At 36.8% G+C, this 15,322-nt stretch overlaps 1 long non-coding RNA gene across 1 annotated transcript in view; it reads right to left on the bottom strand.

Moving 5' to 3' along the window:
- Window positions 1-15,322, bottom strand: part of LOC138923278 (uncharacterized) — a 94,303-nt gene that overhangs the window by 19,450 nt on the left and 59,531 nt on the right. The gene's annotated exons all lie outside the window — the stretch shown is intronic.

Here is a 15,322-nt window from a genome sequence, read left to right as displayed (position 1 = left end):
AGTGCTCTGCAGGATATCATACCACCATCCACACTATTGCTTGGCCCAAACTCCGACATCTCCCTTGGTTTTTCTCTTTCCTTCACTTCTCCCAACCACTCCTACCCTCCAACTCCATTTACCATACCTACTGCTGGTCATTTGCGTCTATCAACTTTCAAAGTATGTCCCATCTCTTTATTTAGTTTTTTTCCAGTTTTATTGAGGAATAATTGACATACAACACCGTATAAGTTTAACGTGGGCAGCATGATGGTTTGATTTACATATGTGGTGAAATGATTGCCACAATAGGTTTAGTTAACATCCATCATCTCATATAGATACAGTAAAAAGAAAAGAAAAAAAATTTTCCTTGTGATGAGAACTCTTAGGATCTACTCTCTTAACAATTTTCCTGTATATCATACAGGGAACGTTAGCTACAGTCCTCATGTTGTACATTACATCCCTAGTACTTATTTATCTTATAACTGGTAGTTTGTACCTTGGGACCACCTTCCTTCAATTCTCCTTACCTCACCCCCTGTCTCTGGTAACCACAATCCTGATCTCTTTTTCTATGAGTTTGGTGTTTTTTTGTTTTGTTTATTTTAGATTCCACATATAAGTGAGATCATACAGTATTTGTCTTTCTCTGTCTGACTTATTTCACTTAGCATAATGCCTTCAAGGTCCATCCATGTCGTCACAAGTGGTAGGATCTCCTAATTTTTTATAGCTAAATCATATTCCATTTATATACTTACCACAACTGCTGAATGCATTCATTCATTGACGTACGTGTAGCTTGTTGCCATGTCTTGGCTAGTGTAAACAATGCTGCTATGTGCATACGGGTGCAGATATTGTTTTCTTTGGACATATTTCCAGATGTGAAATTGCTGGATCATAGGTATTTCCTTTTTTAATTTTTTGAGGAAGCTCCATACTGTTTTCCAGAGTGGCTGCACCAATTTACAGTCCCAATAACTGTGCACAAAGGTTCCCCGTTTTCCAGACCCACACCAGCATTTGTTATCTCTTGTCTTTTTGATCTATCACTCTATCTGAACAAACTACACAGGTCTTAGCCACCATCATCTTTTTCTTGGAGTAACAGAAATTGCCTCCTGTCTGGTCTTTCTGCTTCTGTTCTTGTTGCCGTGGTACATCCTCCACAGTGTGTAGCTAAAGAGACCTTTGTAAAACTGATTCTTATCATGTCATTCCTCTGCATGAAACAGTAAAATGACTTCTCAGAGCACCTAGAATAAGAATCTTAAGTGAATTTTAAATATCAGAAATTATTATACGGGTGTATATTATATGGATTCTATATGTGTACACACACAAACAACATCCATGTTATAGATGGAATGTCTCAAGAGTCCGCTATTCATGGAACATCCAATTATCTTAACATTTTCTATTTCCCAGATATTTTCTAGAAATAAGATTTTATTAAAATATCTTGTTATGCTAATAATGAACAGAAATCTTAAAATGTTTCTTGTAGAATAAGTTGCATCTTTCTTAAGTTTTTTTTTTGTGAGGAAGGTTGGCTCTGAGCTAACATCTGTGCCAATCTTCCCCTCTTTTGTATGTGGGATGCTGTCCCAGCATGGCTTGATAAGCAGTGTGTAGGTTTTCACCTGGGATACGAGCCTGCAAACCCTAGGCCACCTCTGAAGCAGAGCATGAGAACTTAACCACTACACCACCATGCCAGCCCCATTCTTAAGTTTTCTTGATCCTAGCTTGTAGGTGCTTCTTTAGCTGGTCATTTGAATATTCATTTTAATTTGGAGAGATGTGGCTGTGTGCCAGGAATTTTGCTGGAAGTTGAGATAAAAGCAATAAACCTGGACTTCAAGGATCCTCGTGGCCCATATGGGCATAGCTACAAATAGCAAGTCCTTAGATTTCTATTCAACCTTAAACTCTGATTCCTGTTACAACATAGTAATGATGATGATAAAAATAATAGCAGTCATAACAGTATCAGTTGATATTTATTATTTTTTCATCACGAGCATTATACTAAGACTTTTATGTGCATTATCTCATTGCAACATGTAGTCACTCATGAGGTAGGTACTATCGTTATTATTCCCATTTTACCTATGAGAAACTGAGTTTCAGAAGTATCTTGGCCAATGGCAAGTGGCAAAGCTAGAGGGTGCCAGAGAGCAATTTATCCCCTCCGTGTTTTATATTCTCAAGGCTGATTCTAAACCATCACATAATGACAAGTGAGAATTAGGAAGATAGGAAAAGAAATGACAATGATTCTCATCTACACTTTTGTAATATTGCTGTAATATTGTTTATATTTTGATGGTCATTCAAAATAAAATAGGCAGTCTATTTTAAAGCAAAAACGCCAATTGAAATTATTATCTCAAGGAAATTTTCCCTTTAGAAAGATGGACCTCCCTGTCAATGAACATGGAGAACTTCACACTGGTCATCATAACTAAGAAATGGTACAGATTCTGAAAACAAGGCATCATTTGTCTTTCTACTAGAAATGAAACCTCTTGGGTTTTTATAAAACATACTCATACATGGATTTCTCTTCAGTAAGTGTAAAAAATGTAGCAAAATAGGAAGCTCTGCTTTAAGACTTTCATTAAGGGAACTTTTATTGGATGAGGCTGCAGTATCTTTAATGTGAATTATCTTTTAGCTCAAACTTAGAACAGGAAAAACACCCACTCCAACACATTTGTGCAATAGTAGGTAAGCCCATTCCATGGGGCAGAGAAGTGCATTGTGCTTCTTGCTTTGTGGAGCACTGGCTGCTCTCTATGGAAACAATCCAGTGGGGTCTTTGAGAACTTACACCAGGGTTCTTGAGCCTGGGCATTATTGGCATTTAGGGTTGGATAATTCTTTTTGGGGGGCCTATCCTGTGCATCGTAGGATGTTTATCAGTATCCCTGCCCTCTACCAACTAGATTTCCCTTCCCCTCCCTCCACCTCAGCCAGGTGACAACCACAAGTGTCTGTAGACATTGAGATCCACTGACTTACACCGATATGCAGACTTGTCACAGAAGTCACAAATCCATTGCAAGCACACTCTTTGTGGCTTCTATTTCTGAAACTCATTTTGAATGTCCTGAAACAAAGTACCGAAAAAGCAACTGAACTTCTCAAGTGAGAAGTTGGGGCATTATTTGCAGGAGATTTTTCTTATGATGAAATGGGAGATACACATCAGAAATAGGCTCAGTGGTACATGGGAAGAAGATGAGTCAGTTATTTTGCTATAAATTTACCCATAAATGCATGGATTAAACAGGGATTCATTTTAGTTACACAGATGTATCCATGAAGGCCATAGTCAGGTGCGTATCTTAAATTAATTTACATGTAAGTACACTAAAACATATTAATCTGACACCATTATGTTTAAAACACTATGTAAGTCAAAGCAATTATTATTTCCCAGATGACCAGATGCCAATTTGTGTTCTTGTAAAAATATTGAGTAATCTCAAATTGGAAGTCTATTTTCCCTTGGTTTTATCAGGTTTATGTATTGATTTTATAAGCTTTAGCATGCTTTGTTAGACTTTCATGTTAGTCCGCGTTGGGCTTTTAATGTGATAGCTGTTTCAGATCCCATTGAGTTTTAGCACATGATGTGTGTTTCAAATGCTTTACTTGCTAATTTGCTTCCTGAGAAAGCATTTCATTTTCGAATGGCTTTGGAGATGAAGCGTGGGGGCTCAATGTGCTCCATGAAATTTTTTAGCATCTAGCACCACCAAAAAGTCTTTTAATAGTATGGAAAAAAAGAAGTAATATTGGACATTCATAATTCTCTAGTCCTCACATAAATTCCTGTGGAAAAAATGTGTATCAGAATAGGTGGAGCACAAAGGATTTTTAGGGCAGTGCAACTACTCTGTATGATACTATAATGCTGGATACATGTCATTATAGCCAGCCCTGGTGGTCTAGTGGTTAAGGTTCAGCATCGTGGTCCAAGTTCATTTCTGGACTCAGGGAACCATGTTACCCGACTGTTGGTTGTCATACTATGGCAATTGTGTGTCGTTGTGATGCTGAAAGCTATGCCACTAGTGTTTCAAATACCAGCAGGGTCACCCATGGTAGGCAGGTTTCAGGAGAGTTTCCAGACTGAGACAGACTAGGAAGAAGGAACTGGCCACCTACTTCTGAAAAAACTGGCCATGAAAACCCTATGAATAGCAGTGGAGCATTGTCTGATACAGCACCAGAAGGTGAGAGGATGGCGCAAGAAGACTGGGCAGGGTTCTGCTCTACTGTACACAGGGTCACTAGGAGTTGAAATCGACTCTATAGCACTAACAACAACAAAGCATGTCATATAATTGTTCAAACTATAGAATGTACAACATCAAGTCAACCCTAATGTAAACTACAGGCTTTGGATGATAATGAAGTGTCAAGGTAAATCCATCAATTGTAACGACTGGATCATTCTGGTGGGGGATTTTGATAATGGGGGAGGCTATATATTTGTGGGATATATGGAGTATATGAGACATCTCTGTGCATTCTGCTCAATTTTGCTATGAACCTAAAAATGATCTAAAAAATAAAGTCTGTTAAAAAAGAACTATATTCGTTCTTTTATTTCATAGTATAGGAGGCAGTTTTAATAGCATAAGTATCTCATCCTGGCTTATTATCATTGTAACCTCAAAAGACCTGTCTCTGGTAATCTGTTTTATCTCTAATCTCTATTGTAGATAAGGTATATATTACAGGCTACATTTAAGAGGATATAATACTAAAGGCATAAATATACTCCTTTCAGGCAATAAAGACTTGTTTAATTAAATAATTTATAAATGATATATTTTTGGTCCTGAGGACCCAAGCTACACATTTCAATTTAGTCTTTCAAATCTCAAAATTGAATTTGTATAGTAGGTAATTTGTACCCTTATTTATCTTTTTCTATATATATAGAGAGATATATATATATTTATTCAACTACAGGTAAAAGGTGTATTTCCTTTGATTCCAAAATACTTTACTAGAGATTGTCTGGAAGTTAATTCATTTTTTATAGTATTCCAACTGATAGACTTGGTCAATCCTGTTTGCTGTGGCCCAAACTTCACGGCCATAGAAATAACAATGGAGGCTGTAATGATCATATTTTATTGATTCTGTTTCAGTCTTCAAAAGTAACTAAAATTAGCCCACAAACCTTCTGAAAAATCTCATTCAGCCATGATATATTTTTGAAAAAGCAAGGTGGATCTTAAATTTCCAATCCACTTTTAGTTCTGCCACTGAAACTTAAGTACTTGTAATTAATATTTTATGTTCTTTGACTTATTATTAGTAGGATTTTAGGAATTTCATTCACTGATGTTTGAAATAGCTAATGACATCATGATCTGATTATTGACTGCCGCAACCCTTTGCTAGTAGTTTCTGTTCACATTTTTAACAGGACCTTATTCTTCAAAGTTGAATTCATCATTGTCCTCCCCTCAAAGTAACTCTCTTTTCGAGTAGCTTTTGTCTACATTGACACCAGTTTGAAAACTCTGAAACTTTAGATCTACTCATTCTTTGAGGTTTTTTTCTCCTTTATTGCCTATACCAAATGTCACTGAATCCTGCCAATATTTACGTTCAAGTGCCTTCAAATAATTAAAAGAGCAACAACAAAAACAATTCCTCCTGCAGGCCTTGTTCTAATTCAGGCGCTCTTTCTACTGACTTTTAATTAATATCCCTACTTATATTCTTTCTCCAATTAGACCAATACTACATACTGTGGACAGATCTGTTTCTCTAAATACCAGCATTCATGTTATCACTATGCCTCTAAAACCTTCAGTCATTCTCTACTATGTGCAAGATAAAATATAAATCTTTTAGTCTACCTTTCAATCCTGTCATGACCTGTCATTTCCTATCTCCTCACACTCATTTCCCAAAGTATTGAATAGAACCAATACTCGAGACCCTCTAGGTGAACATTTTTACTATTCATAAAACACATCATGCCATCTACTTTCAATACAAATTGGCCTCCCATCTCGGATCTCAGACATCGCTTTTTTTATTCTTTTGAAAAATTAGCAAATATCACTGTTTGATCTCTTAACTATTTCCTATTAATAAATTTATTAAACATATATTATGTGGTGGGGCTGTGAGAATTTCAAAAGTAATTTATTATATGTTTTCTTCAAGGGGCTTTTAGCATAGTTGGGGTAGCAAGGAAGGGTAGAATTAAGTGCTAAATTGTCTGCTTCAGTCTGTGTATTTTCAGTGGTTGGAAACATAAGCATCTAGCATGTGTTTATGTATGGTATTTGCGTCTTTTTTTTTTTTTAAATTAAATTTTAAGCTCTCGAAAGGATAGGTGCTGTCTTCTATGCGTGTGAATATGTGTTTTTGTACTTCTTCACAATGTCAGGTAGGTTCTTGAGAAAAACGTATTGTGTGAACTTGTAGAGTTGGGAAGGAGGGTGTTTTTTCTTGCCAAATAGCTTAGGCGATTTAGAATTCCTTACTTCTCACAAGCAAGGCCTGAGAGCAGGGTTAGTAAGTGAAAATGCCTGTGGAAACTAGGCAGGTGAGCTGGGCATGTTGGAGAGGTGGAGACTGGGCCACACTGGAGAGCTGTTGCCTTTTCAAAAGGAGGCAGCTGCTGCTTGGCAGTGGCTATTGTTGCCACAGGGGATTTCAAGTCCTGTGTTGTCCAATCTAACTGTTCAAGAGAAGATGCAGATTTGAATTTTTATGCAAAATACCCATTTTTTTTTTTTTTTTTTTTTTTTAGAATTCGACAGGCCAAATTTTATACCCATATAGGCTGCTAGTTTGCAACCTTGGCCCTACAGAGATTATTGGTGGTGGTGGTGCTGAAAGTATGGTAGAATTCTGTCCTGTGACATACTCGAGGTTGGTAGCTGGTCAGTTAGTTAGAAAAGTCAGTCAAAGTGGCGAATCACAACCAAATGATTTGCCTGTACAATGATGCGTATGCCAAACATTTTATGTTAACTTAGAACAAGTATTTTCAGTTCTTTCATCAATCTTTCCATGTTGGCATAAAGCCTTTTCTCTGAGTGTGAGTTCACTGATTGGATTGCCAAATTATTTTTCCTGTGTAGATCATACACATTGTCCTCCAGTCCCAGTATCCATTTCCTTAAAGTGGAGGGAGAAGTTTAATCACTTGTCAGGCAAGCTGAGTGCAGAATCCTTCTAAATTTCTATGACCTTCTTCCAACTTTGACATCACCTTGTCTCTAAATGGGACTACATTATTTTTAGTGCCTCAAGTTTAACCAAAGCATTTAGATTAGTTTTCTTAGAAGCAATTCTCTGTTCATACCCCTATTTCATTAGTTGACATAGTATTTAATCTATATAATTGCAATGTACAATAAAACTCGCAGAAAAAAGTTTGGGAACAAATAAAACTGACTCTGGCACCTTTCAATTCAACAGATGGGAGCCGGAGTGCACAGGAATATAAAGATTAACCTTCTAGCTACAAGATTCAGCGTGTCGTGGACAGTAATCGGTAAATTTCAAGAGAAAACTAGAGAGCATGGGTTAATCCAGTCACTTGATTAAGGGAAGGTGAGTTCAGTGAGTGACAGAGTATAGCACTATGGTTCCTGCTCCTGGTCTATAGTATTGGCCTATACTTTGAAACTCTTAGCACAGCATCAGCTACTTTCTGAAGAGTGATGCTCCATAGACTTTAATATGCTTTTGGTGACTCTCTCGGGGAGGGGAACTGAGGGGTAATTCTAATTCTTGTACCATATATTTGCTTCCAAGGAGGCTGTCTTGAGTAGAAATAATTCTTCCAGGAGAACTAAAATATTTTAGTGCAATTTTGCTTCTTTGCAAGTATACAGAACCATGTTTTGGAAAGAGATATTGCATGAACTTATTATAAGAGCAAAAGAAGAAAATGCGCCAAAGTTCATGTTGCTTCTTTTGGAAAAAAATTCTGTTTTCTCACCCAGAATTCCATTCCATTTTTTCAAAGTTCTTCCATAGAGCAGTTATTCATGCCCACAAAAAAGTGGTTCACACTCGGAATTCAGATTTTTTTATCCTCATAAAGCTGTTCATGTTCCTTGAAGGAATCTAAAAATATTCTATACACTTCTTCCCTCTGTGCTCATTATTTTTAACCTATTGTTGATGATTTTTGTTTCACACAGGTTGATCTGACTACATTAAATCTTAGAAGCATTGATTAGGCTCACAGATATTATATACATTTACTTCCAAAATAAAGGATATATTTGAATTGCAGAATTACAAAAAAGTTAATGGTTAGCTAAATGACTAGTCGTTTTTAAAAATACTTGTGGTAACTAACCTTTCCTACTGGTTTAATAATTTGCAATAGCAATAATGAATGGTTATGGTAGGTATTTTAATACTCATTCATCAACAAGCATTTACAAAACACCTGTTAAGTGAGACATCTGTCTTAAGGAAGTGTCCAACATTTCTCCCAATGCTTTACAAATCTCCTGCAGAAATTTGTTCAGCTTCCAGTTCCCTGGACTCCAGTCCAGATCTATGAGGTTGAATCTTTAGCTGTGGAGTCTGGGATCTGCATGTTTATCAAACCCTGATGGTGATTTTTCCATAGAGTGACACTGAGAACCATGACTCCTGGCATTTGCAATCCATAGAGAAATTATCTCCTCCCAAGAGTAGGCCCAAAGTGGTGGTTAAAATCTGGCAAAGAGCAAGTAGCATTCTCCCAAGATTAGAGCTCACACTGAAGGTTTTGCTGCCATAGTCTTTCTGCCTATTGAACTCTGGAAATTTGCTCTAGCCATACTCAGAAATAGCTAATAATCAACCAGAGCAGACCTGGAATACAGCTAAGCAGGATGTTGGGGACATGGTGTTGAGAAATAAAACAGATTCAACAAAGGATATAACCCATGGTCAAGAGAAACAGGCAGGATCTCTTGGTGCAGAAACCTAATAAGGCAGAATCTATAGTCGAATATTTCTCTGATATACCTCTTGTGGGGCATGGAGGGTCCTAGGCCCACAGACATTGCTTTTAGCCAGTAAGAGATTCAGAAACCTGCAAATAAATCCTATTTCTGACTGACCAGCAACTTGGGAGCTAGGATTATCACACAGCCTGCCTTGGATCTCAAAATCTGATCAATTTTTTCAGGGTCTATAGTTCAGCATCCATCCCCATGCTAGGGGACATTTAGAAGCTGAGCTTTATTGATAGTGCGTTGTAAAGAGTTTGTGGGCTGTGTAAAAGCTATCAATGAAACAACAGCATAAAGGAATCTTTTTGTTCTGTTTATTGTATTTTGCTTCAAAAGGAGACTCATTCTCTTTTTTCACAGAAAATGCCATTGTGGAATGGATTAAAGTCTATTAAAACATTTCAGGTATCTGATGTTTAAACATAACAATTCTTTAGCTCCTTATTCGATGAATGTGTAATAGGCAGAGACTTGTGACTCTTTTTAAAGTTTTATTTGCTCTGAGTGTCATGAAGTGCTAGAAGACATAACATTCTAATTTATACCCGTGTTCACTTTGAAGGATACAAATGATTCTCTTTTTATTGAGTCACATTTTGCTCCCTTTCACCTTTTGAAAATGTCACGTGCAATCTTTTAAAATTAAAGACCACGTGGTTGATAGGGAGCCTCACATAGCATAGGAGAGGCGAAGGTTTAGAGTGTGTGCCAGCTACCAGGAGAAGCTACGTGGAGTCATATTCTGGAGATCTTAAAGAAAAGAGAAAGATGCTGTTTTCTTGAAATGCTTTCACAATAATTCTCTCTGAAAGAAGAAAAAACAACAGACTAGCTTTGCAAGGCTGTTCTAGGCATGAGTTTGTTCCCCGTGGACAGCTCTGTCCTCACTGGACAGCTCTCCAGGGATGTTCAGCTCTTTTCCACTGACCTCAACCTTGTACTGGGACTCCTTGCCACATCTCCATCTTTTCTGCTCTTCTCCATTTAACTGCACAAACAATAATGTATTGTACATGTCATTGTGTTTTTTTTTTTTTTTTTTTTTCTGAGGAAGATTAGCCCTGAGCTAACATCTGCCACAAATCCTCTTCTTTTTTGCCAAGGAAGAATGGCCCTGAGCTAACATCTGTGCCCATCTTCTTCCACTTTATATGCAGGACGCCTGCCACAGCATGGCTTGACAAGCGGTGTGTATGTCCACACCCAGGATCTGAACAGGAGAACCCCGAGCCACCAAAGTGGAATGTGTGAACTTAACCACTGTGCCACCAGGCTGGCCCCATACATTTCATATTTTTGAGGAGTGGCATCTCAAGTTTTTTCAAGGCTGGATAAACAGAATCTGCATCATTATTCCATCTAATCCAGAGATTTTTACACCTCCATAAATTTGTTAATCCTTCAGGGTATTGACTTATTTGGCCTAGGTTAAACCTAATTTGGTCCTAATTTTAGTTCTGTGATCAAATTTATGATGATTTATACTGATCATATTTGTGTGCCGGGAAAGGACATTGTAGTTACTTGCTTGACTTATTTGAAAATTTTAGATTAAAGATTTTTTTATTTGAGGAAGATCAGCCCTGAGCTAACATCTACCACTAGTCCTCCTCTTTTTGCTGAGGAAGACTGGCCCTGAGCTAACATCCGTGCCCATCTTCCTCTACTTTATATGTGGGAACTTCCTCTACTTTATATGTGGGAACGCCTGCCACAGCATGGCTTGATAAGTGGTGCGTAGGTCCGCACCTGGGATCTGAACAGGCGTACCCCAGGCTGTGGGCCGCCGAAGTGGAACATGCGAACTTAACTGCTGTGCCACTAGCCAGCCACTAAAGATTAAAGATTTTCAAAATGCATTATAGTGCCTCTGTAGTCTGGAAGTCGCCCTTAACCCAGATTATTCTATTTTCCCTACCCATTTAAATTTTGTTCCTATCCTTTAGTTTAGATGTGCTTATTCACTTTAAATAGATCTGAAAAGAAGGAATTTTCCTACTGATAAAATTAAAGTTCTTCCTGGTTTAGTACAAATTAACACCAGGATCCTTCAAGGAGGAAGCTGATGTTTGCACACCTTCTACACAGGTGACACTGTAGAGAATCAGGAATGTTAATTCCTCAAGAAAGGCATTTCTTAAGGGAAAATGCATACTGTTTCTAGAATCTAGTCTCCTGCCTTATATGACCAACAGGTTTTTGGTTTCTAAAGTTGCATTTGTAGAAATTAATTTGTTACTTGTGTTTTCAATAGATGATAGTCCAGGATTTTACCCACTTCTCAGTCTATTAGGAATTCACACTCTGAAACAAGAAAGGGTGGCTATGTTTTATGTGCTAAGCAGTTACTTTGGTTGTTAGTTTTAGTTTTTAAGTTCCCTCCTTAAACTATTAAAACATGTGTAAAAATAGTTATTTTAACAATGAAAAGAAATATTGGCAGGCCAATTTTTCATACTGGAAAGTTTTCCAGGAAACAATTTAAATGTATTTTGAAAGTTTACTTTCTATATAACCATTTTACCATGTATGCCACATATCATATATACGAGAGTCCAAAAGGTGATTAATATTTATGATATACTTTCACAATGATGCATATTTAAAAGTTCAAATTTGAGCAACTTCCTCAACTTGGGAAAGAACAGCTATAAAATACCTATAACTAACATCATAGTTAATGGGAAGAAATTGGGCACTTTTCCCCTACCATCAGAAACAAGGGAAAGACTTCCCCTCTTACTACTCCCCACTCAGCATTATGCTAGAAGTCCTAGCAATTCAGTAACACAAGAAAAGGAAGTAAAGATTATATATATGTGGGAGGAAGAAATAAAATTGTATTTTTTTGAAGATAACATGATTTTCTATGTAGAAAACCTCAAAGAATCAACAAAAAAAATTCCTGGAACTAATAAGTGATTATAGCAATGTCATAGGATACAAGATTACTATGTAAAGTCAATTGCTTTCTTATATACCAGCAATGAACAACTGGAATTTGAAACTAAAAACACCATACCATTTACAATAACATACACACACGAAGAAATACTTACAGATAAATCTAACAAAATATGTATAGAATCTGTATGTGGAAAACTACTGTAATGAGAAAAAACAAAGAAGCTCTAACTAAATGGAGGGATATTTTCATGTTCATGGACTGGAAGGCTCAACACTGTCATTTATATATAGAGAGGAAAAAACCCCAAATAGTCGAAACACTATGAAAGAAGGACAAAGTTGTTGGAGTGATACTACCTGACTTGAAGACTTATTATAAAGGTACAATAATCAAGACAGCGTGGTATTTGTGAAAGAATGACACACAGATTGACGGAACAAAATAGAGAGCCCAGAAATAGACCCATATACATATAGTCGTTTAATCTTTGGCAGGGGAGCAAAGGCAATTCAGTGGATAAAGGATAGTCTTTTCAACAAATGGTGCTGGAACAATTAGATTTCTGTCTGCAAAATAATTACATCTAGACTCAAACCTTACACATTTTACCAAAATCAACTTAAAATGGATCACAGATCTAGGTGTAAGATGCAAAATTATAAAACTTCTGGAAGAAAACATAGGAAAAAAATCTAGGTACCTTGGGTTTGGAGATGAGTTTATAGATACACAAGCACACTCCATGAAAGAAAAGATTGATGTTTGACTTTACTAAAATTAAAAACATCTGTTCTGAGAAAGATACCATTAAGAGAATGAAAAGACAAGTGCAGACTAGAAGAAAATATTTGCAAAACATATGTTTGATAAAAACTCTTAAAACTGAATAATAAGGAAACAAACAACCTGATTAAAACATGGGCTAAAGATCTGAACCCCTCAAAATATATATACAGATGGCAAATAATATGAAAAGATTCTCAAAATCGTTTGTCATTAGGGAATTGCAAATTAAAAAAAAAATGAGATACCACTACACACCTATTAGAATGGCTAAAATCCAAAAAACTGGCAATACCAAAAGTATGCAAGGATGCAGAGCAATAGGAATGCTCATTCATTGTTGGTGGGAATGCAAAATGGTACAGCCACTTTGGAAGACAGTTTGACAGTTTCTTAAAAGGCAGTCTTACTATATGATCAAGCAATTATGCTTCTAGATATTTACCCAATTGAGTTGAAAACTTATGTCACACAAAAACCTGCATGCAAATTGTTTACAGCAGATTTATTCATAATTGACAAAAACTGGAAGCACCTAATGTCCTTCAATAGGTGAATTGATAAACTGTGGAATATCCAGACACTGGAATGTTATTCAGCAATAAAAAGAAATGAGCTATCAAACTAAAAACACACATCAGAGGAACCTTAAGTGCGTATTGCCAAGTGAAAGAGACTAGTCTGAAAAGGCTATAGACTGTATGATTCCAATTACATGACATTCTGGAAAAGGCAAAATTATAGAGATAGTGAAAAAAAAATCAGTGTTTGCCAGGGGTTCAGAGGGAAGGGAGAGGGATGAATAGGTGAAGAATGGGGGATTTTAAGGTAGTGAGACTATTGTGTATGATATATAATGGTAGATACACGACATTATTCATTTGTCAAAGTGGCACAAAACAGAGTGAACCCTAATGTAAACCAAGGACTTTAGTTAATAACAACGTATCCATACTGGCTTATCAGTTGTAACAAATGCACTAATGTGAGAGGTTAATGATAGGAGAGACTGAGGGGTGGAGGGTAGAGGAAGAATATGGGAACTTTATGTACTTTCTGCACAATTTTTCTATAAACCTTAAAAAATGCTCTGAAAAGAAAAAAGTTTATGTACCACACATCCACCTTCATCATTTTTCAATATTTTCTGAATCCTCTTATCCACTCAACTTTGCTGAAACAGAAGATGAGAGAGTTTTTAAGCACTGGGGCGAGCTAGTGGAAAAGTACAGGAGGACATTTGGGAAGAGGTTGATCAATGGGATATGTTGAACACAACGTTATTTCTAAATTTCAGGTGTTTTCCTCTGTGATTAACCATCCGGGTTTGCTAGATGGTACCCATGGAAGTTAGGCTTCTACCCTCCCACACAGCCTGGGAGATAGGGGGCGCTATATTTCTCCATGATTACATTTCAAAGGGATGACTCCCAGGTGCAGGAGAAAGACATTCTTAGACTGCAAAACTGGCAAGAGGCTGTTAAAAAGATTTACATCTCAATAAAAGAGGGGAATTTATAATGACAAATTTTCTAAAATAAATACTGTAGGAAAAGGTAGGTCAGGGGCCTAGAGGCAGGAGGAAGCTGTCTCAGGTTTCATCAAACTGAGGGGAATGTTAAGGCCATCTTGATCACTTTCATCTCTTGCTCCTTTTGTCCCAGAAATGTGACTTAGAAGGAACTGAGGCCCGATTTGTGATCCCATTGTCTTCATTTGCTAAAACTCTGGCCCTAATTTATGGATGCTCTTTTTCACTAGAGAAAGTTTCAACTTCAATACAGGGAAGATAGACATGAGGCTGCATAAGATCTATAGAGTTCTTAATAAGCATTGAAAATAGTGCATTGCTCCAAACCTCTAATATGTAATTTAAAACAATATCAAAATTAATGCATAAAGTTTACAAGAAATTCCACCAGTGTTCTGATTTTTCATGTTTTCTGTTTCAATGCTGTTTCTAAAATGTTAAATTTCAAATTACAACAGAAAATTGATGTTGGTCCCTCTGGTTAGTGGAACTTCACGCTTTGCTGCCTGTTGGGTGGTCTACACTGAAGAACAGTGGTCTTTGCAGGGTCTGGGGCCCAGCTGCCTTAGATTGGCCTCTAATTTTGGTGATAGGACCATTCATATTAAATCCTGTATTTTATCTTCTGCCATTTGTACTAAAATCATTGATGTGATGTTACCTCTTTTTCCTTAAAAGCAATTTAGATTTTGAGTCATGAGCGTATTTTTCTCCTACTTTCTTTCTTGGGTTGCGTACAAAGAAAGCATTATCATTCAAATGTTCTTTTAATCATCCAGTCCATAACACTACCAGCAATCAGAACAGATTTGTAATTTGTGAGCCATGTGCAAAGAAGAGATATCTTGCTTCACTGAGAAAATAGACAATTTTGTGAAATATTGGCCGTTTATCTGTCAAAGTGGGCCATTATACATTGAACCACAGTAAGAAGCCACCGTACACCTTCAGTTCTTTTCATTTATGCTTTGATGAAGTTTTTTTGTATCTGGTATAAGGCTGATCCAAATTCTGCTATATTTGAATTTGTTTTTGATAAAACTAGGTATATAAAAATATTAATCAGGAGAGTACAATTAGAAGAGTAAAATCAGA

Source organism: Equus caballus, chromosome 2, assembly GCF_041296265.1.
Source record: "Equus caballus isolate H_3958 breed thoroughbred chromosome 2, TB-T2T, whole genome shotgun sequence".
NCBI classification, from domain to species: Eukaryota; Metazoa; Chordata; class Mammalia; order Perissodactyla; family Equidae; genus Equus; species Equus caballus.
This window is presented reverse-complemented; position numbering and strand designations above follow the sequence as displayed.